The sequence below is a fragment of the Coregonus lavaretus genome, assembly GCF_964263955.1.
Source record: "Coregonus lavaretus genome assembly, contig: HAP1_SCAFFOLD_7672, whole genome shotgun sequence".
Lineage (NCBI taxonomy): Eukaryota > Metazoa > Chordata > Actinopteri > Salmoniformes > Salmonidae > Coregonus > Coregonus lavaretus.
This window is the reverse complement of record NW_028164574.1, coordinates 1-22,841: the sequence shown is the minus strand read 5'-3', so window position 1 is coordinate 22,841 and position 22,841 is coordinate 1. Positions and strand designations below refer to the sequence as shown.

Below are 22,841 nucleotides of genomic sequence, written 5' to 3'. Positions count from 1 at the left end.
AGGAGGATCCAGAGCCACGCCCCCAGATCAGCACCAAACAAACAGCTCATAAATAAAAGAGAGAGGGGGGAGGGGGGGGGGGGGGGTCGTGCCTCCGGATCCAACTAGAAACTAAGGTTCTTATGACATCCGCATTCCCTCGCTTATTAACAACAGCTTCATAAAACCACACACAGACTTGTTACACCAACACACAACACACACACACACTCACACTCTCACACACGCACTCTCACACACACACAAACACACTTAAACTCACACACACACACACACACACACACACCCATACACACACACACACACACACACACACTCTCGCTCTTTCCTAGTAAACCTAGTAGATGAATAGGACAGAGTATATCAGCTTCTAAAGCCATGGAGAAGAAACCCAGAAAAACTGTGAGTGTTCATCTCTTTTTCTCACTTCCTCTCTGCCTCTGCCCAGTCTTATCTCTTGACCACATCATCTACACTTCTCTCTGTCTTTCCCATCTCTCTACCTTATCCCCCCATCCCTTCCCCTCTCTTCTCTCCTTCCTCTCCAGTCTTACCTTTCCACCAGGTCGTCTCCACTCCAGCAGGTAAAGTCCTCCACCACCATCTCTCCCTCACACAGCATCTCTACTCTACCCACCCTCTCTCTTTCACCTCATCCCCCCATCCTTCTCGCCTTCCTCTCCAGTCTTACCTTTCCACAACGTCGTCTCCGCTCCAGCAGGTAAAGTCCTCCACCACCATCTCTCCTTCACACAGCATCTCCGGCAGCACCGCAAAGAACGACTTGTAGCGCTGGACGTAGCTCAGAAACTCCCTGGGATGGAGAGATGGAAAGAGAGGACAGAGAGAACAGAAAGGACGGAGTGCGACAGAATGGAGAGATGGATAGAAAGGCGGGAGAGAGAGGAGGGAAAGAGGACAGAGGGGTGAGAGTCAGGGCATAGACAGATAAACGGTATAAGAAACATAGTAGCTCTGTTGATATTCAACACACCACAGCTAATAAAGGCTAACCTACAACTACACTGCAAACAGTACATCTGTATGTCTGTGGATCTGTCAGCTGGAGTTGATATAAAAACAGTGAAATGCTTTGACTGTGTTCCAAATATAGAAACTAAAGAGATAATATGATATGTAATCATGCTATTCATTTGCTAATAAAATGACAGGTGCATAACCCAGAGGGAACGATATTAATGATATCCAGACAGACACATAGAGACAGACACACAGAGCACATGTAAACACACATAATTGATAATAATAAAGATGTTCTAGTGGTTAGTGACAACCTGGCCAAACATTAGGATCATTCTGATCTGCCACCCATGACACAATTAGGACCCCAACCATCTGGGCTGTCATGATGACATTATCAGAACCCCCCGTTAGGGGTGAGCCGCAGGTAGGACGGTGATCCTAATAAATGACGAGGGACTTACGAGAGGTTAAACCATATCATTAATCACATGACACTCGCCAGACAGACAGACACACACACAAACACACAGAAACACACACACATACGTTGAGAGATATCATAGCCTGATCCAATACTGATGATAGCATCAACTGTCACAGAGTGAGAGAAAGAGAGAGAGAGAGAGAGAGAGAGAGAGAGAGAGAGAGAGAGAGAGAGAGAGTTAGAAACAGACACAGACAGACAGGCAGACAAACAGACAAACAGACAGACAGACAGACAGACAGACAGACAGACAGACAGACAGACAGACAGACAGACAGACAGACAGACAGACAGACAGACAGACAGATACATACGAACAGAGACAGATACAGTGGGGAGGTCTGTAATTTTTATCATAGGTACACTTCAACTGTGAGAGACGGAATCTAAAACAAAAATCCAGAAAATCACATTGTATGATTTTTAAGTAATTAATTTGCATTTTCTGGATCTTTAGATTCCGTCTCTCACAGTTGAAGTGTACCTATGATAAAAATTACAGACCTCTACATGCTTTGTAAGTAGGAAAACCTGCAAAATCGGCAGTGTATCAAATACTTGTTCTCCCCACTGTAGATAGACAGACAGACAGACAGAGACAAACAGAGACAGAGACAGATAGATAGACAGAGAGAGACAGACAGACAGACAAACAGACAGCAATATGTGAGACTGAGAAGACAGAGACAGAGATAGGTAGTTGTTCAGCTGGTGGGTCCGTCATGCTTACCTAGAGATCTTTTTCAGACTTCTAGGTTTATCGTTCCTGGAGGGTTTCAGGGTGAATGAACTGAGAATGGAAGAATGACGCAAGCAGGAGGGATGCATGGAGAGAAAACAAAGAAAACAAGGGGGGGAACAAAAGGAGGACAAAACAGAACAAGGAGGGGAGCGAGGGAGAGGAAGAAATAGTAGTGTTGAGCAATTAGTGCTTCGGTTTCGGTTCGATGATTGAAAAATAATCACGGTTTTCGAAATCGTTATTTATTTATTTTTCATTAAATGCACTATGCATTATGTGGGTTGAATGCTGTAACAACACAGAATAAAACAATTAATAAAAGTCCCATGATGGTAGTGACTGCCCATTACTGCTTATCACTTATTAACCATAATTTATTCACTTTACTTTAACAAAATATTTCAGTTGTGTATATTACATTTGTTTTATTTGATGACTTTATTATTTCATTCCAAGTCATCATCTCATCTCTACAGAGCTGCTATCTATGGTGTCTGATAAAATCACTATTTTAGTAAATAAGGCATACTTTTATGACTGCTGAATACCAACTATCAATCATCATGTATTTTCAGGTAGAGATACCTCATGAAGTAACTCACTGCTCTATCCCTCTCAATCGCACATTCTTCTGTCACTTCTCTCCCTCCATGTCTGCCCCACACTAATCTAACATAGCAGGCACTAAAAAACAACAGACCGGACAAGTAGGCGCGCAATGGATTATGGTCATTGTAGTTAATTACCACGTTTTCTGCACTAAACTATGTAGAATATTGGCCTGTTGGAAACTACAACTCCTTACTATATCGCACAGTTCGGGCTTCATCTGATTTATCTCTAGAGAAACTGTGCAATGTGCGCATTGAGCTCACAGTAAAAAAAAGAACAAAATGGAATTCAAATAATTGAACTGACGTCGGTCAATTAGGTGTTTAAAAAACGAAAAATCACTGATATTCAGTTACCGCTCAGCACTAAGAAATAGTCAGTTGATGACCCTGAAAACAATGGTCAAGGGTCAGTCATGCACATACAGAGGTCAGAGTGGGCCCCCACACACACCCCAGGGTGGAACACACAGCAGTTTGTCATCAACACCATCAACCAAAGACACAGTGTTAAAACAATTGTTGAAGTCATACAAGTGAGAAATGAAATGCACATCTGAGAAAACAATATAATTGTATATGTGTGCTCACTCCTTTCTCATGTGTTTTTCTCAAAATATTATTGTCTGGGAACAGTAAAAAACATTTCATTTAATTCCCATCAATCGGAACTATCCCATTGGACAAACACATGTATTACATTTCACTGTAAACACAAAGTGTAACTTATAAAATGAGTGTCTCTACTCCATTCTGTCTTAGAATAATATAATTACATAATAATATAATTATGTAAATGTCAATTTCCCTTGTTATTCTACTCTATCATATTCCATTCAATGTCTACTGGTCTTGTGCCTCTGCCCCAGTGTAAACTGCCGTGTGTGATGTGGCTGCTGCCCACTGAGCTGTGGTAGGCTGGCAGAGGGCTAGGTGCTGGGTACTGTTGGCATGGAGCAAGGTGGCAGCGCCAGGGCAGGACTGTCAGCTAGACTGGCACCAGCACCGTGATTCATGGATCTGGGTCTATGGTCCAAGGTCAGAGGGGCAGACGTGGGTGTGTGTGTGACTCTGTGTGTGTTCGACTTAGTGTGCATCTCTGCATGCCTAATATGTGACTGTGTGACTGTGTGTGCCTATGTGATGATAGAACTGATGTGGGCAGCTGATCTGAGCTGGGGCTATGGTAGTCTGGATAAACAGGAAGCAGTCCGTCCATATTAATCTTCCCCCCTCCCTGTGGGCATGGCCCTGCCTGCTCCTGTGGGCAGTGGGCACAGGGTGCCTCGGAGGACGAGGTGGAGGGGGAATCGGACACTGTGCCAAGCACAACATCCCATCTAGGCTGTGTGAGAGGAGTGTGTGACACACTGTACGTCTGTATGAGTGTGTGTGTGTTTTACTTCCCAAAAAGTCCTGACATTTCACGAAAACAAAGCTGTGTGTGTGTGTGTGTGTGTGTGTGTGTGTGTGTGTGTGTGTGTGTGTGTGTGTGTGTGTGTGTGTGTGTGTGTGTGTGTGAGACAGGAACACTATAATGTATGTATAATATGGGGGAATAGGGTGTATGTTTGACACACAGCCAAGATTATGAAAGTCTATAATTCCCTTGGTATGACCAATGATTATCCCTGGCACATAATATACCTTTATTTCAGTTTATTGGTGATGGTTATATGATGTTCAGCTGTCACCAGACTTGGATCAAATACGTATCTATTTCCTTTCAAATACATCAGATGTGCTTGATTAAGCGTGTACAGCAGAATGGATCAAATAGAATCATCCCAAAAGTGCACGCTCCACCAAACTCAGCGCACTGGTCAAAACGAAGTGCACTTCAAGTATTTGACAGAAAACAAATAGGTATTCTGCAGTGAGAATGTGGCTCACCACACCCAAGGCTAATGTAAGGATAATGTAAGGATAATGTAAGGATAATGTAAGCAGAAAAGTTGCAAATCTGACTTCTGATTTGACATGTTCTGCTGATCTATAAAGAACCTTTGTCCCAGGTCTGTCTGTCCCAACTTTACCTCCTCAGGTGGGCCAGTTGTCCCATCAGCTGTTCCAGTGGGGGAATGGAGGGGACGACAGAGGGAGGAGCGGTCGATGATGTCACCGTGGGAGTCGTGACCTCTGGGGTGGGGTCAGGGTGGACGCTGGTGGTGGGCTCCTTGGCTGACAGACCACACATTTTATCCACCTGCAGGTAGGGAGAAACACACAGGGGGGTGACACATGACATCATGTCTACAACAGACAGTCACAGCTGGTCACATACTGTCCATCTGCAGGTGTCACAGAAACAACACAGGGGTTTATAACAGGAATGGTGTCTAAACCACACACACATACACACACACACACACACATACACACACACACATATACACACACACACACACATACACACACACACACACACACACACACACACACACACACATACACACACACACACACACACATACACACACACATACACACACACACACATATACACACACAAACACACACACACATACACACACAAACACAAACACACACACACACACTTTGAAGTCACAGAAAAAACAAAGGGGCTTATAAAAAGAACCACACACATACAGTACACACACACACACACACACACTTTGAAGCAAAGAAATAGGGACGGACATGGAAATGGAACGTGGAGGTACAGTCTGTAGACTGGAGGGAGACAAGGACGGGACGAGAGAGCTATTGCCAAGACTGACGTGTGTGTGTGTGTGTCTGTCGAGTGTCATAATTAAGTATATGGTTTATCCCCACTGGGCCATTAAAGCTCTGGTAGCCTCTATGACTCTATGAGGAGACAGACAGGTCAGGCAATGACCACCCCACAACCCAAATCAATGCTGTCTCATTGGCTTAAAAGCCTGGTGTTATTAAGTGCTCTTCTATTGGGCAGATGGATAGTCTAATGGTGAGCTGAAAGCACCTTATCATAATCACTGTCTGTCTGTGTAGTGTCTTCGTCTGGAAGGCTCGTTCAATCATTGTCATGACAGCCTAATGTCATTATTTAGGCTAGAACTTAATGTGCTCACTGCTGCCTCTCATACAGTCAGCTCCAATATGAGTTAGATCTCACACTTCAACAGCATTATGACAAGGCTACATGTCATTTACAAATGATGTAGAAAGCCTGACACCTGACATAGGCTTGCTTATATAAATACCTTGCCTCTTTGTTACATAAGAAGAAACTTGTGTTATTGCTCTTTGAGCATAATAAGTTGAATGAAGTTTACTTTAGAAATGACCTTTCTTATGAAGTAGGCATTAGATGTGGGAACATCAAAGACACCACTGCAGTATTTAAGCATTGCTTCACTCCCACAGAAGGGAACCTGTTTAGGAGAGCTAGTGAACACACACACACACACACACACACACACACACACACACACACACACACACACACAGCTCAGACCTCCCAAATACTGTGCGCCTATGGGCACACTAAACAATGGAATGCACAAAACATAAACATGCACTTTCTTCCATACCAAACAGAGAGAGGAAAGGAGGATATATTCAGGGGGTTGAGAGGGAGTGATGGAGGGGTGAGTAACCACCAAAGCAGCAGAAATATGCGTGACAATTACGAAACCGCAGGTCGTCATGTGCCAATGGGGCGGCCTATAAATATGGTAAGCCTCTGGAGCTAGAAGGATGTGTGTGTGTGTGTGTGTGTGTGTCTGTCTGTGCGTGTGTGCGCATGCACGTGTGTGCTAGGAGTATCAGTCATCACGTGCCCTATAAAGGCATTTTAAATGGAGGATTCCACATAACAGAAGGGCTATTCCCGACTGAGCACCCTGGTCCTTGCAGCCTTCTACCAGAGACCTGCTGAATGACACAGTCTATGTCCTGAAGGGGGAGTGAGTCACTGAGAGACTGAGTTAAATATTCTAGAGATGCTATAGTGGTTAGCCAATAAGGAGGACAGTGCCTCTGTACTGCCACAGTACTGCCACAGTGCCTACCTCTCCGCAACTCTTCTCTCTCTTTTGTCTGTCCCCCTTTCTCTCTCTCTCTCTCTCTTTATCTCTGTTTTTCTGCATCTCTCTCTCTCTGTCTCTCTCCCTCTCTCCGTCTCCTTTTCTGTCTAACTCTCTCTCTCTCGCTCACTCACACACACACACTCACACACACACACACACACACACACACACACACACACACACACACACACACACACACACACACACACACACACACACACACACACACACACACACACACACACACACACACACACACACGGAGCAGCTGTGGAGCAGGAGAGGGAGGCAGACTTGGTTCATTGGGGAGATGGCTGTGTTATTGCATTACCCTTGAAACCCCCTGGACCCATAAAATACAGCACACACACACACACACTAGCACGCGCACACGCACACGCACACACACAATTGGATGTTTCAGACACACACATACGTACGCTATAGAGGTGCCGGTGGGAAATGAAACGACATTCAAGGTAGCCACAACACACAACAACGGTGGAGGAGTCAAAAACGCTGAAATTGTATTCTCTTTGTATTATTCCATGAACTTTATCGTTTTTCTAAACAATGAAAATGTATTTCTAAATCCTTCACATACTGTTGGCCCCCACGTGCCCTGCAAGGCAAACATTTTATTGGAACACTTGTAAATTGTGAAATGATATATCTGTCCAAGCTCGAACACTTGAGGGAAGGTATACGTGGACTGAATGATATACTAAATGTTATTGCTCTTTTCATTCTCTGTTGATTCATGGTTTTGTTGCATTTGCTGCACTGCCACATGGTTTTTAGCCAAGTTGAAACTAACAAAGTAAAAAGGGAAAAATTGTCTATCCAAGAAGTAGTAAGATTATAAAAATGTAGCCTAATTCATGTTGGAAGCTTGCATTCAATCGAGCCCCAATGGCTCAAACACACACACACACACACACACACACACACACACACACACACACAAAAGCACGCACACACTAAATCCCCTTTTTCTACTAATTATATCCCTATAGACCTGTTTGGGTCGTATTCAGACAGCGCAGGGGCCTGTTGGGTCTTGCCCAGACAACACACACTCCTGTTGGGCTGGATGTTGGGACGGTGTTTGGGAGGTCTGGCCCTGTGTGTGTGTAGGGCGAGCCTGCCTGGCAGACTGGGAAGGTGTGTAGGGGTAGGGCAGCATTATTAATAACCACAGCTATTACAGGACTGGCATCCCCCCGACGCCCACGCACACATACACACACACACACACACACACACACACAAACAAACAATTGGATGTTTCAGACACACATATTCGTACGCACACGCAAACACACACGCACACATACACACACAATATTGGGCAAAATGGTCCAGTCCAACAGCAATAGGGGACAGTGGGGTAAGTTGAGCCCCCCTTGTTTCTAGAAACCATACACAAAATTAATAATTGTACCAAATAGTTAGGAAGATTGCGTGTGTGTGTGTGGTGTGTGTGTGTGTGTGTGTGTGTGTGTGTGTGTGTGCATCTGTGTGTGTGTCTGTGTTTGACCACCTGTTTGTTATATCTTTAAAATCTCAGCTATTCCATTTCAGACATTCCTCTAGTGATTGCCTGGAGAATGATGGTATAGGATGCCATGGTCTGATGCACTTTGCTGTTCGGCCTATGGGGAAAACAAAGACATGCGTTCTCTATACATTAGGGAAGGGCGATGAAATTGGATTTCTCCTGCCTGAGACACGAGTTTGTGTTTTTTATTATAAGTTGTGTGTTTGCATGTGTGTTTGTGTATGCTTCTGTACGTGTATGTTCACATTTGTAAGCCTGCCTGCATGTGAGTGTGTATGGGTCTTTGCTGCATGTGTGTGACTGTTTGCGTGAACGTATCTATGTCTATAATCCCCCACACATGTGTCTATGTATCGTCCCCATCTCATATGTCCCTGTATATATCCCTGGTCTACCCCGAGTCCAGAGAGAGGAGAGGAGAGGAGCAGAGAGCCAGGGAATGAGCCAGAGAGTGTCCGACCCACCCCAGCCCATCCAGGCTCTAGGAAAGTATTGTCTTACAGATAGCAGTGGTGGTCCCAGGCTGTCCTCTTGGGTTGTTTGTCTAGGGATCAGCCAGGGAACACCAAGGGAACTTTCTCAGGCCCCCTCTCGCATTGCATTCTGGGTAGGGGTGGGAAGGTGGGTGGGGGTTGTCCAGCAAGTTTGGCCCCCTATTGTCCACTGCTGGTTTCAATTCTGGACAGTCACTAACAAATACCCCTTTGATAGCTCAGTTGGTAGAGTGGAGGACCGAAGGTAAAATAGCAGAGCTCCTTAGGTGGCTGGTACAAATCTGGCTCGGAGGAGAAAATCTTTTCCATAGCTTTACAGCCAGTCATTTCTGAATTGGACACACAGGAACATTGGCCTTTCGTCAGTTAGATTTGTTCAACTCCTGCAACCTCTCTCCTCCATCCTTGGTCACCTCCTTTATGAAAAAGGTCAACGGTAATTGAGGAGAGGCGGCGAGGAGAGGGAAGGTGGACAAAAATGCACTTGTATGAAATGAGACTCCTTCTACACTCATGCGTCATCAGGCAAATTACGTTTACAGGGGTGGATCCTAAAATAAAAGTGATAAAAACAATTAGTTGTTAAGTTAGTTGTGCAAGACATTTTATAGATAAAACGATAAGTAGCATATTGTTTTGTTTTTTTACGTGTGCATGCTTTTCTCCTCCCACAAATCAAAAGCTGATTCAAAGGGGGGGTGGCATATTTCAAAACTCTTCTGTGAAGGACAAGGCTACACATGACTATCCTTGATGAAAGGTGGCTATTCAGAAGGTGAGGACGCTCTTCTGTTTGGCCACTAACGAATTGACATCTCCTCCACCACTTGACCACTTATCGGTTTCCGGGTCACGGAGGAGAGAAGACGGAGGAGAGAGGGTGGAAGACGGACTTTTGCCCAAATGAGAAAAGGCCTGAGTCTATCAGCACTACCTCTGAGCCTGAAGGGGACAAGGAGGATACGTTTTCCTGCATCCAATGGCTCGTTTTTTGGATCATGTGCATAGTTTTGATCGGGCCTGAAAATTCAAGCCTGAACCGACCATAGCCCAAGGATGTTAAGTCCTGTCGGGGGGACAGGACCCGTAGGGTTCCGGACAAAAATCTAAACTCCAGCCTCCTTTCAACCTAAACACAGGGAAGGGGTGATGAGTGGGGGGTTCTTATCACAGCCACCTCTTCGATAGCTCAGTTGGTAGAGTGGAGGACTGTAGGTATAAAATCAGAGATCCTTAGGTCGCTGGTTCAAATCTGGCTCGAAGGAGAAACCTTATCTTGGCTTGTTTGTTTGAATTATATGTAAAGTTTTGATCGGGCCTGAAGATTCTAGACAGACCAGACCAGAGCCCGAGCATATTAAAGGGGAAGTACAGTGTTTTACAACTTGATATTAGATGGTTCCTCACCCTGAAAGAAGTTTCAGGTTTTAATTGCCACATGCACAAGTACAGTGAAATGCTTAATTTGCAAGCCCTACCCAACAGTGCAGTATTAATCATAGCTACATCAATCAAATGCTGCAGAAAATGAACTGGACACAAACACTTTTTTTTTTACTCCTAACACAGAACTCCTACCGTCTCTCTATAAGCATCTCTCACTGTGCTTTTTCAGAGCAATAACACATATACATGTGTGTGTGTGTCTCCATGCATTTCCCACCAGCCTCTCTGGGGGCAACAGGGAGAGAGCATTTAGGGCTACATCCATCACACACACATGTCTTTATACCACAAATATAATGGAAAGAAATTCAATACATTCCGTTACGTGGCGACCATACAGCCCAGCCACAATGAGTGTCATAACAGAGTTGACCAATCAAAGAGAAATGTATCTTCATTATCTTGATTTACCTGGGTTTCAATCACAGAGAATTACTGCCTGTCTCTTGTGTACAACAAATCTAAATGTATTTGTGAAAAAGAACAACTTGACATAGAAATTGTTATTGACATACGGTAAATAGATAAGACTGAAGTGTATAACATGTTGCTGGATAGAAGAGAGGGAAGTGGGGTGAGGAGAGGGAGGGAGATCATTGAAAAAGATTGATGGGTCTGATATTCTCCCAACTGTGATTTATTGGTGAGACACACAAGACATGTTGGAAAAGTGAGGTACATTTAGGCCCCACCCTGCGAACCCTAATGACCCCTCTGGGATTCCTCCATTCGGCCTGTGGCCTGGATGTCTCCCCACACTTCCTAGGAGACAGCTATTTGTTCCATCTAAACCACTAACCTTGTCAGATCAGGGCAGATTTACTACACTTTCTTTCTCTCTCTCTCTCTCTCTCTCTCCACGATCATCACTCTTGACTTCTCTTCCTCTCCTCTTCCTCCTCTCTTTCCCTATCTCTCGCTGTCTTTATCTGTCCCTGTCTTCCTCTCCTCTTCCTCCTCTCTTTCCCTATCTCTCGCTGTCTTTATCTGTCCCTGTCTTCCTCTCCTCTTCCTCCTCTCTTTCCCTATCTCTCGCTGTCTTTATCTGTCCCTGTCTTCCTCTCCACTTCCTCCTGTCACGCTCCACTTCTATATCTATCCCTGTCTGGGTCTCTCGGCTATATCTGTCCCTCTCTCTTTCCTCCAAGTTAAGTCAGTGCTAATTAAACAGAGAGAGAGACAGAGACAGAACCAAAACGAGACAGAGACTGAGACAGACTGAGACCCTCATATATCACAGTGAACTGTCCTTCGGGCTCCAACTTGGTCGCAAGGTTAAGGAACACTGTTTTTCTCCACTCTAATCCTTGTTTACCATCATTAAATCACTCACATATGATTTTAAAAATAATAGTTTTTTGCATTTAAAAAACTATAAAAACCACTAAAATACAGATGTTCCTTTGGAGTTTGTTGACATGGAAAATCCTCCAATCACATCGTTGTAAACACATTTGGAGAGTTAGGCCTAAACTATAAATGTGGCAGAGGTCCTCAGAGGATAGGATGAACTTAATGACAGAGAGAGAGAGAGAAAGAGAGAGAGAGAGAGAGAGAGAGAGAGAGAGAGAGAGAGAGAGAGAGAGAGAGAGAGAGAGAGAGAGAGAGAGAGAGAGAGAGAGAGAGAGAGAGAGAGAGAGAGAGAGAGAGAGAGAGAGAGAGAGAAAGAGAAAGAGAAAGAGAAAGAGAAAGAAAGAAAGAAATAGAAAGACAGAGAGAGAGAGAGAGTGAGAAAACACCAGAGAGAGAGATGTCATTTGAGTCCATCATGCCGCTGTGTGAGTGATCCAGAATCTGGAGGCAAACAAACACACAACCATAAAGAGGAAGTGAACAGTCGCCAAAGCCCACCAATCATATTCGAGTCACTGCTAATGCACCAAGTTCCATTTAAGTGAAGTATCTGCCTACTACATCATAATCTCCCAAGAAGATTCAAATAACATTAGCATCCTAAGGGTCGTTTAGCTGGCGCCTTGTTGTGGACCGTGGGAATTGTGCAAAAAACATGAATTATTTACATTTACATTTTAGTCATTTAGCAGACGCTCTTATCCAGAGCGACTTACAGTTAGTGAGTGCATACATTTTCATACTGGCATAAATGTATGATTATTCGTCGAAATGTGTATTTTCAAAAATATATGACCCTCATTTCTTCTGACTCCTACCCTCTCCAACCTAGTCTTGCTCTCCAGTTCAGAACCATTTTATGTCATTCACGTGTCCTTTTCCCTCTTAGCCATTTACATTTTACATTTACGTCATTTAGCAGACGCTCTTATCCAGAGCGACTTACAAATTGGTGCATTCACCCTATAGCCAGTGGGATAACCACTTTACAATTGTTTTTTTTGTTTTTTTGTTGTTTTTTTTGGGGGGGGGGGGTAGAAGGATTACTTTATCCTATCCCAGGTATTCCTTTATGCCAGGTTAATATGATATTTGAGTGAGACTGACTAAGAAAATCAATGAGGGCCCCCTGGAGGTCAGGGCCCCTCGGCACGTGCCATGCGTGCCCTGTCGGTAATTCAGCCATGATTACTACAAGTTTAGATAGCTGGCTAGACGAACTAGACTCATTAACCAATCTAAAATTGTTTAACTGACATGGGCTATTGAGTGACTGTCAGTGAGTGACATATAGCAAGAGAAAAACTGCTGCAACCAAGTTTCGAAATGTCACCTTGTGTATTCTACTATTCAAAATCTCAACAATAAGTTGAGACCCCGACTGAGTTCCCCCCCAAAATAAATATACTGTATGTATTTGTTTTTGTATTTTTTTGGGGGGCAGAGGTTGGGACCTCGGTGTCCTCATGTAGCTATGGCCCTGATCCCAAGATAGTTCATCTGTGTCCTTTCCAATGGGAACAAATTAAGCATAGTGGGCAGAACAAGCAAGGAGGTGGGCAGAGCCAAGCACGAGCTAGCGAGATCCTATTGGCGCGTTCTAGCAAGTATTTGCATATTTCCGTTAGGGAATGCCTTCTCTGAAAAGTGTGCGCGTGCAATAACTAAATTCGCCCTTGCAGTCCTTGTAAACAACTAACTTTTTTAAACATTTGGCAAAGGATCACGTCTACAAAACTTAGTGCACTCTGTTCGTAACAGATTCCAGTTTTGGGAACAGAAAAAGTATTGAGATCGGGCTTTTCTTCTATGAGAAAATAAGCTAAATGTCGGCCCAATTCCATCTCGCTCCATACTCTCCCACTGCCGGCCATTGGGCTTCCTCTCCTCACCATATTTATATAGTCCTTTCCCAACAATGCAGAGTGAAAAAGTAAGAAAAATATGCTAATAAAAAAAACAATGAAATAGTAACACAATAAAATAACAATAACGAGGCGATATACAAGGAGTACCAGTACCGAGTCAATGTGCAGGGGTATGAGGTAGTTGAGGTAATTGAGGTAATATGTAAATGTAGGTAAGGGTAAAAGTGACTAGGCAATCAGGATAGATAGTAAACAGAGTAGCAGCAGCGTATGTGACGAGTGTGAAAGAGTGTGAAAGTGTGTCTGTGTGAGTTCGTGTGTGTGGTGTCAATATGCATGTGTGTGTGTGTTTTGTGTTTTGTGTGTGTGAGCGTATGTAGTGTGTGAGTGTGTGTGTGTGTGTGTGTGTATGTGTGTTGGAGTGTCAGTGTAGTATGTGTGAGTGTGTGGGTAGAGTCCAGTGAGTGTGCATAGAGCCAGCGCAAGAGAGTCAGTGCAAAAAAAAAGGGGGTCAATGCAAATAGTCCGGGTAGCCATTTGATTAAATGTTCAGCAGTCTTATGGCTTGGGGGTAGAAGCTGTTCAGAAGCCTTTTGGTCCCAGACTTGGCGCTCCGGTACCGCTTGCTGTGCGGTAGCAGAGAGAACAGTCTATGACTTGGATGGCTGGAGTCTTTGACCCTTTTTAGGGCCTTCCTCTGACACCACCTGGTATAGAGGTCCTGGATGGCAGGGAGCTCGGCCCCAGTGAGGCATTGTTGTGCCCTATTCAAGACTGTGTTGGTGTGTTTGGACCATGATAGGTAGTGATGTGAACAACAAGGAACTTGAAGCTCTCGACCCGCTCCACTACAGCCCCAGACCAGAAATCATGCCATTTGTGAAAATGATATGAACTGTGAAATTATATGATTCCCGTGATCCCAGTCATGGATCCTATAACGAACAATATGCACAGTAGTAGTTCAGCTATGTTCACATTTCCATTTAACTGCACTGCGATCAATCATAAGAATGATGGTTGACAATCACACTGTTTCCATGCAAGACAGGCTACAACCATGGGGGGAGAAGACAGGCTAAAAACATGGCGGGAGAAGGTAGACAGCCACATTACACTGTCTACCTCTGTCTACTCTCCCCACATGGTTCTAACCTGTCTTCTCCCCCCATGGTTCTAACCTGTCTTCTCCCCCCATGGTTCTAACCTGTCTTCTCCCCCAATGGTTCTAACCTGTCTTCTCCCCACATGGTTCTAACCTGTCTTCTCCCCCCATGGTTCTAACCTGTCTTCTCCCCCCATGGTTCTAACCTGTCTTCTCCCCCAATGGTTCTAACCTGTCTTCTCCCCACATGGTTCTAACCTGTCTTCTCCCCCCATGGTTCTAACCTGTCTTCTCCCACCATGGTTCTAACCTGTCTTCTCCCCCAATGGTTTTAGACTGTCTTCTGCCCCCATGTGTTCGCCTGTCTTGTCATTACTGCCGTATGGAGGAAGGCTAATTGCAGGGTGGGACTGGAGATAATGGAAACTAGGGCCAGTGGGACTAGGGTAGGGCTTTTACAGTGACCGTATTACCGCCACACCTGCAGTCATGAGTCATGACCGCAGTCAAATTCCATGTTGAGTCACGGTAACTTGGCTTCTCCAAAACTGCGCTCTAATGCTGCTGATGTAGTAGCCTACCAAACTTGCTAACGGCCAGACACTAACGGCCAGTCGCTAATGGCCTATACTCAGCGCTGTATTGCCCCTCTAATCACTCTGACATCAATGCAAATGTTATCGTAAATCAAATCAAACACTTCATGAGAGCCCTGGCATTCAAAGTTTGAGAGGAATAGGATCACCTGTTGGGCAGCAAGAGCCAGCTCCTGATAGCTGGTTGATACATGAAATTAAATAAGTGTTCCTAAAAGTTCAATTGTTCAATTGTATTGTTCTTACTATAAAATAATACATACTGAACAAAAAGATAAACGCAACATGCAACAATTTCAAAGATTTTACTGAGTAACAGATCTGAATTGTTAGCTACTACTGCGCTGTTGGAGCTAGGAACACCAGCATTTCACTACACCCGCAATAACATCTGCTAAATATGTCTATGTTACCAATACAATTTGTTTTGATTTATAAGGAAATCAGTCAATTGAAATAAATTCATTAAGTCTTAATCTATGGATTTCACATGACTGGGAATACAGATATGCATCTGTTGGTCACAGATACCTTAAAAAAAAGGTAGGGGTGTGGATCAGAAAACCAGTCAGTATCTGGTGTGACCACCATTTGCCTCATGCAGCGCGGCACATCTCCTTCACATAGAGTTGATCAGACTGTTGATTGTGGCCTGTGGAATGTTGTCCCACTCCTCTTCAATGGCTATGCGAAGTTGCTGGATATTGGCGGGAACTGGAATACGCTGTCGTAAACGTCGATCCAGAGCATCCCAAACATGCTCAATGGGTGACATGTCTGGTGAGTATGCAGGCCATGGAAGAACTGGGATATTTTCAGCTTCCAGGAATTGTGTACAGATCCTTGCGACATAGGGTCGTGCATTATCATACTGAAACATGAGATGATGGAGGCGGATGAATGGCACGACAATGGGCCTCAGGATCTCGTCACGGTATCTCGGTGCATTCAAATTGCCATCGATAAAATGCAATTGTGTTCGTTGTCCGTAGTTTACACCTGCCCATACCATAATCCCACCGCCACCATGGGGCACTATGTTCACAACGTTGACATCAGCAAACCGCTCGCCCACACGGTGCCATACAGTGAGGCCGGTTGGACGTACTGCCAAATTCTCTAAAACAATGTTGGAGGTGGCTTATGGTAGAGAAATGAATATTACATTTTCTGGCAACAGCTCTGGTTGACATTCCTGCAGTCAGCATGCCAATTGCCCAATTGCACACTCCCTCAAACTTGAGACATCTGTGGCATTGTGTTGTGTGACAAAACCACACACAAAGAAAACGAGACTGTCTGGTTTGCTTTATATAATACATTTTTAATTATTTATACTTTTACTTTTGATACTTAAGTATATTTAAAAGCAAATACTTTGAGACTTTTAATCAAGTAGTATTTTACTGGGTGACTTTCACTTTTACTTGAGTGATTTTCTATTAAGGTATCTTTACTTTTACTCAAGTATGACAATTGGGTACTTGTCCACCACTGGTCTTCGGTCTGTTCCGTGTAGAATATCCTAGCCTAGGATAGGCCCTGCTTTACTGTTTAAGTGGCGAGACATTGCAAGCCAAGAAATTGTGAGATACAGCATTCCATTGCGATGGATGGCTGGATGGATGGATAGATGGATAGATGGATAGATGGATAGGCCTAGTGCACGGTTCTGACTCTGTCTGCCTGTGGGCCGACCTGCCTATACTGTGCTGTGCCCCTCCCCTCTCTCTCAGTCCCTCGCTAGCTCGCTATGAAAGATGCAAGTGTTTGTGTTCTCAGAAGTTCGGCAACTAATCAGTCTCCTCCTTTCCAAAAATACTGAATCGTTACACTTAGAAATGGGAGTCGACACTGGGAGTCGACGTGCAAGGAGTCGAGGAATCAATTATTTTGGAGTCGACTCTCCACAACTACGTCATCGCTGTTAACAGTTGACAGAGAAAGGCAAGCGACAGCAGCAAAGTCCTGTATGGCAATACTTTGAGAAGTTAAATGAGAAGGAAATGCAAACTTTGCGAGCATTGTGAATTCACGTGGAATTTTATGCATTTTTCTTATTGTTTAAACGTTAACAATTTGTTTTCATTTGTCACATCCCTAGTGTGTGTGTGTGTGTGTGTGTGTGAGGTAACCTTGATGCTATAGCGTGCACCAGCATACAATGCAGACTCTGTGTAGAGACTGAATCCCACTGAGAGAGAGGGAGGGAGGGAGAGAGCGAGAGAGAGCCCTGGTGTGTGTGCCAACCACTAAATGGTTTGGGATAACATCCCAGTGTAAAACCACAGCGTCACAATAATACCTACATAACACACGAGTCGGCAGAAATCATAGCTACTGGTACGTCTACAGTACAGTATGAATCAAGAAAAAAATATGTTAGGGAAAAGAAAATCAAGAGTAAACCTTACAGAAACCAACAGTGAACCTTACAGAAACCAAGGGTGAACCTTACAGAAACCAAGAGTAAACCTTACAGAAACCAAAAGTAAACCTTATAGAAACCAAGAGTGAACCTTACAGAAACCAAGAGTGAACCTTACAGAAACCAAGAGTGAACCTTACATAAACCAAAAGTAAACCTTACAGAAACCAAGAGTAAACTTTACAGAAACCAAGGGTGAACCTTACAGAAACCAAGAGTGAACCTTACAGAAACCAAGAGTGAACCTTACATAAACCAAGAGTAAACCTTACAGAAACCAAAAGTAAACCTTACAGAAACCAACAGTGAACCTTACAGAAACCAAGGGTGAACCTTACAGAAACCAAGAGTGAACCTTACATAAACCAAGAGTAAACCTTACAGAAACCAACAGTGAACCTTACAGAAACCAAGGATGAACCTTACAGAAACCAAGAGTGAACCTTACAGAAACCAAAAGTGAACCTTACAGAAACCAAGAGTGAACCTTACATAAACCAAGAGTAAACCTTACAGAAACCAAAAGTAAACCTTACAGAAACCAAGAGTAAACCTTACAGAAACCAAAAGTAAACCTTATAGAAACCAAGAGTGAACCTTACAGAAACCAAGAGTGAACCTTACAGAAACCAAGAGTGAACCTTACATAAACCAAAAGTAAACTTTACAGAAACCAAGAGTAAACTTTACAGAAACCAAGGGTGAACCTTACAGAAACCAAGAGTGAACCTTACAGAAACCAAGAGTGAACCTTACCGAAACCAAGGGTGAACCTTACAGAAACCAGGTGTAAACCTTACAGAAACCAAGAGTGAACCTTACAGAAACCAAGAGTGAACCTTACAGAAACCAATTGTAAACCTTACAGAAACCAAGAGTAAACCTTACAGAAACCAAGAGTGAATCTTACAGAAACCAAGAGTGAACCTTACAGAAACCAAAAGTAAACCTTACAGAAACCAAGAGTGAACCTTACAGAAACCAAAAGTAAACCTTACAGAAACCAAGAGTAAACTTTACAGAAACCAAGGGTGAACCTTACAGAAACCAAGAGTGAACTTTACAGAAACCAATAGTGAACCTTACAGAAACCAAGAATGAAACTTAAAGAAACCAAGAGTGAACCTTACCGAAACCAAGGGTGAACCTTACAGAAACCAGGTGTAAACCTTACAGAAACCAAGAGTAAACCTTACAGAAACCAAGAGTGAACCTTACAGAAACCAAGCGTGAACCTTACAGAAACCAATTGTAAACCTTACAGAAACCAATTGTAAACCTTACAGAAACCAAGAGTGAATCTTACAGAAACCAAGAGTGAACCTTACAGAAACCAAGAGTAAACCTTACAGAAGCCAAGAGTGAATCTTACAGAAACCAAGAGTGAACCTTACAGAAACTAAGAGTAAACCTTACAGAAACCAAGAGTAAACCTTACAGAAACAAAGAGTGAATCTTACAGAAACCAAGAGTGAACCTTACAGAAACCAATTGTAAACCTTACAGAAACCAAGAGTGAACCTTACAGAAACCAAGCGTGAACCTTACAGAAACCAATTGTAAACCTTACAGAAACCAATTGTAAACCTTACAGAAACCAAGAGTGAATCTTACAGAAACCAAGAGTGAACCTTACAGAAACCAAGAGTAAACCTTACAGAAACCAAGAGTGAATCTTACAGAAACCAAGAGTGAACCTTACAGAAACTAAGAGTAAACCTTACAGAAACCAAGAGTAAACCTTACAGAAACAAAGAGTGAATCTTACAGAAACCAAGAGTGAACCTTACAGAAACCAATTGTAAACCTTACAGAAACCAAGAGTAAACCTTACAGAAACCAAGAGTGAATCTTACAGAAACCAAGAGTGAACCTTACAGAAACTATGAGTAAACCTTACAGAAACCAAGAGTAAACCTTACCGAAACCAAGAGCAAACCTTACCGAAACCAAGAGTAAACCTTACAGAAACCAAGAGTGAACCTTACAGAAATCAAGAGTAAACCTTACAGAAACCAAGAGTGAACCTTACAGAAACCAAGGGGGAACATTACAGAAACCAAGTGTAAACCTTACAGAAACCAAGAGTGAACCTTATAGAAACCAAGAGTAAACCTTACAGAAAGCAAGAGTGAACCTTACAGAAACCAAGAGTGAACCTTATAGAAACCCCTTGGTGTCTTCCCTTTTGCTTTTCACTGCAAAATGTATAGAGGTGAATAGAGGAATATTTAAAAGAAATTATGGAGGGATGGGGGTGATATTGTAGGGTGAGAGAGGGGGTGACGGGGGGGGGGGGTTAAAAAGGTGCCAGTGAGAGGTGACCCGTCATGGTAGTTGTGAGGTTTGGGTCTTTATAGTTCTCCTTCACTGGCCACCAGCATTCTATAAAGACATAGCACAGGCCACAGGCCAGGGTTAGTGTTTCACACTCCCTGGGTCCCCACTGTATGTGAGTGTGTGTGTGTGTGTGTGTTGTGCATGCGAGTCAGTGTACATGTGTATGTGTACACGTTCATATACTGTATGTGTGTACGTATCTGTGTGTGTATCTTGTGTGTGTGTATAGAGGACCCAATGTCCCATTGGGGGCCGCCACGTTTCCACCTGACGGGGTCCAGTTTGTATGGCTGGATGGAGATCATTCAGACCTGGTCCAATTGTTCCTTAGCTGTGTGTGTGTGTGTGTTGCCTCATGAATACCAAGCAGGCAGCCAGACCCCGGGCTTTGAGTCTGCATACTTGGACAGACTCGGCCTCCAAACCTGGCAACTTACCCACTCCACTCTGGGCCAATTAAGACAGAGGCAACCCAGCATGGAAGACTAACCCACTCAGGATCCAGCCCACTAGTCCATTTCCAGATCTCTTTTCTCTGTCAGTTTCCTTTCTCTCTGCCAGTTCAGTCAAGATATCTCTAGTTCATGTTCAGAACCAGACAGGGATCATATTCTCTATCTGAATCATAGGCTTTCTCTACTGCAACCCCTAACTCCCAATACACCACATCACACCAGACTATGGCTATTGGCTAACAGCCTCCATAGAAACTCAGTTAGATGGAGAGAAAGAGGGAGAGAGAGAGAAAGAAAGAGAAAGAAAGAAAGAAAGAGTAAAAGAGAGAGAACGTAAAAGAGAGAGAGAAGGAGAGGAGAGGCTATTAGGAGTTACATTAGTTATACAGGCCCAGTAAAGCCAGCAGCGTCAGCCAGTAAAAGTTCCCAGTAAAGGTTGTTGGAGCAGCATGGTATCCAGGTAGTTGTACTAGTTCTGCCAGAGACAGACTGGACATATGAATGATCCTATAGAGAACAGACTCATTGTAGAGTAGTGAAAGACCGGCATTAGACAGAGAGCAATATCTATAGAACCAGTGGGTAAGTGCGAGGGAGAGAGCGATGTGAGAGAGAAAGAAAGAAAGAAAGAAAGAAAGAAAGAAAGAAAGAAAGAAAGAAAGAAAGAAAGAAAGAAAGAAAGAAAGAAAGAAAGAAAGAAAGAAAGAAAGAAAGAAAGAAAGCGAGAGAGAGAGAGAGAGAGAGAGAGAGAGAGAGAGAGAGAGAGAGAGAGAGAAAAAAAGAGAGAGAGAGTAAGAGAGTGAGTGAGAGAGAGCGAGAGAGATTGAAGGGCTTGGCTTCCATCCCATCCTCAACGATGATGCCATCCTAAAACCACTCAGCTAACACAACAGAGTGTGTGTTTGTGTGTGTGTGTGTGTGCACATTTGTGTGTGTGTGTGTCTTTCTACTCTATCTACTCACCGTTGCGGTCAGTGTTGGCCCGTGGAGCTGTGCATGGAGTATAGCCTCGTTCACGTGCCCCTGACCCCCAGAAGGGCCAGCTCCAGGCTGTGTTGTCCAGCCACGGCGTGGGTCAGCTCTTCCAGTGCCGCCACATACCTCCGCCACGGCCCGTCCAGCTCGGCCACGCTCGCCAAGCACCCGCGCATCACGTTCAAGCAGTAGCCCATGCACGGCTTGATCAGCGTCAGCCCACGGCAGTGCGAGCAGTACTGCATCTTGGTCAAGCCTCGTAAACACTCTTTGGTGAAGGAAACGTGTTCTGTGGCGTTCATGACCTCGGTGCCTTCAGCGAGGGTGAGAGATAAGGCTCGCCCGGCGCCCAGGGCGCGCCTGAGTTCCTGGGCGAGCGTATCGGGGTGAGGGCCGAACGGGTTGACATCTTGCCGGGTCGCGCGGAGACACTCGCCCCGCTTGCCCGCCACGTCCATGCCGGGGTTGACCAATCGTCCATAGACGAGCGGGAAGAGGTTGTCGTGGAAATGTGCGACGGCGGCCTCGAGGGAGAGGTTGTGTCCGCGGATGTAGAGGGAGAGGGAGGAGAAGAGGGCGTTGACATGGGGCAGGGCCTCGCGGGAGAGGGGCGAGTAGGTGTCCTCCAGCAGAGACAAGAGGTGGCCCTGTGAGAAGGAGAGCAGGTACTGGAAGGTGTCTGGAGGGAGGGGAGGGGGAGGGGGGGGGAGAGATAGGGGAGAGAGAAAGCAGACAGAGCCTGGTTACATTTAGATTAATAAAATAATGTAACCTAATGACAAAACAGCTATATACAGTATTTAGGCAGTATAGAATATACTCAATCATTAACTGGGTGGTTCGAGCCCTGAATCCTGATTGGCTGACAGCCGTGGTATATCAGACCGTATACCACGGTATGACAAAACATTTCTTGTTACTGCTCTAATTACGTTGGTAACCAGTTTATAATAGCAATAAGGCACCTCAGGGTTTGTGATATATGGCCAATATACCACGGCTAAGCGCTGTATCCAGACACTCCACGTTGCGTCGTGCATAAGAACAGCCTTTGCCATGGTATATTGGCCATATACCACACCCCCTGGTGCCTTATTGCTCAAATGCACCATGAGCATCTCCTTGTACTATTTTCATTTAAACAATCTAACAGTAACACACGTCTTGACTCCTGCAGAACACAGGTCAGAGAGGACACCCTCTCACCCTCCCAACCTCCTTCCCATCTGAGCTTGGCTAGTGGATATCAGCTACTTAGCTTGGGTGGGAGGGGGAGAGGGTGTAGTGTTCACTACTTTCCATGCACAGTTAAAGTGGGTGGGATATCTGTGTGTATGAAGTCATATCTGTGTGTGTGTGTGTGTG

At 44.3% G+C, this 22,841-nt stretch overlaps 1 pseudogene across 1 annotated transcript; it reads right to left on the bottom strand.

Moving 5' to 3' along the window:
• Positions 1 to 691: 691 nt before the first annotated feature.
• LOC311116892 (glypican-5-like) lies at positions 692 to 22,155 on the bottom strand (annotated as a pseudogene). Its single transcript has 4 exons — positions 21,465 to 22,155; positions 4,858 to 5,027; positions 2,199 to 2,258; positions 692 to 814 (listed from the first exon to the last, which is right to left on the bottom strand). The product of its transcript is annotated as a glypican-5-like (transcript).
• Positions 22,156 to 22,841: the final 686 nt, after the last annotated feature.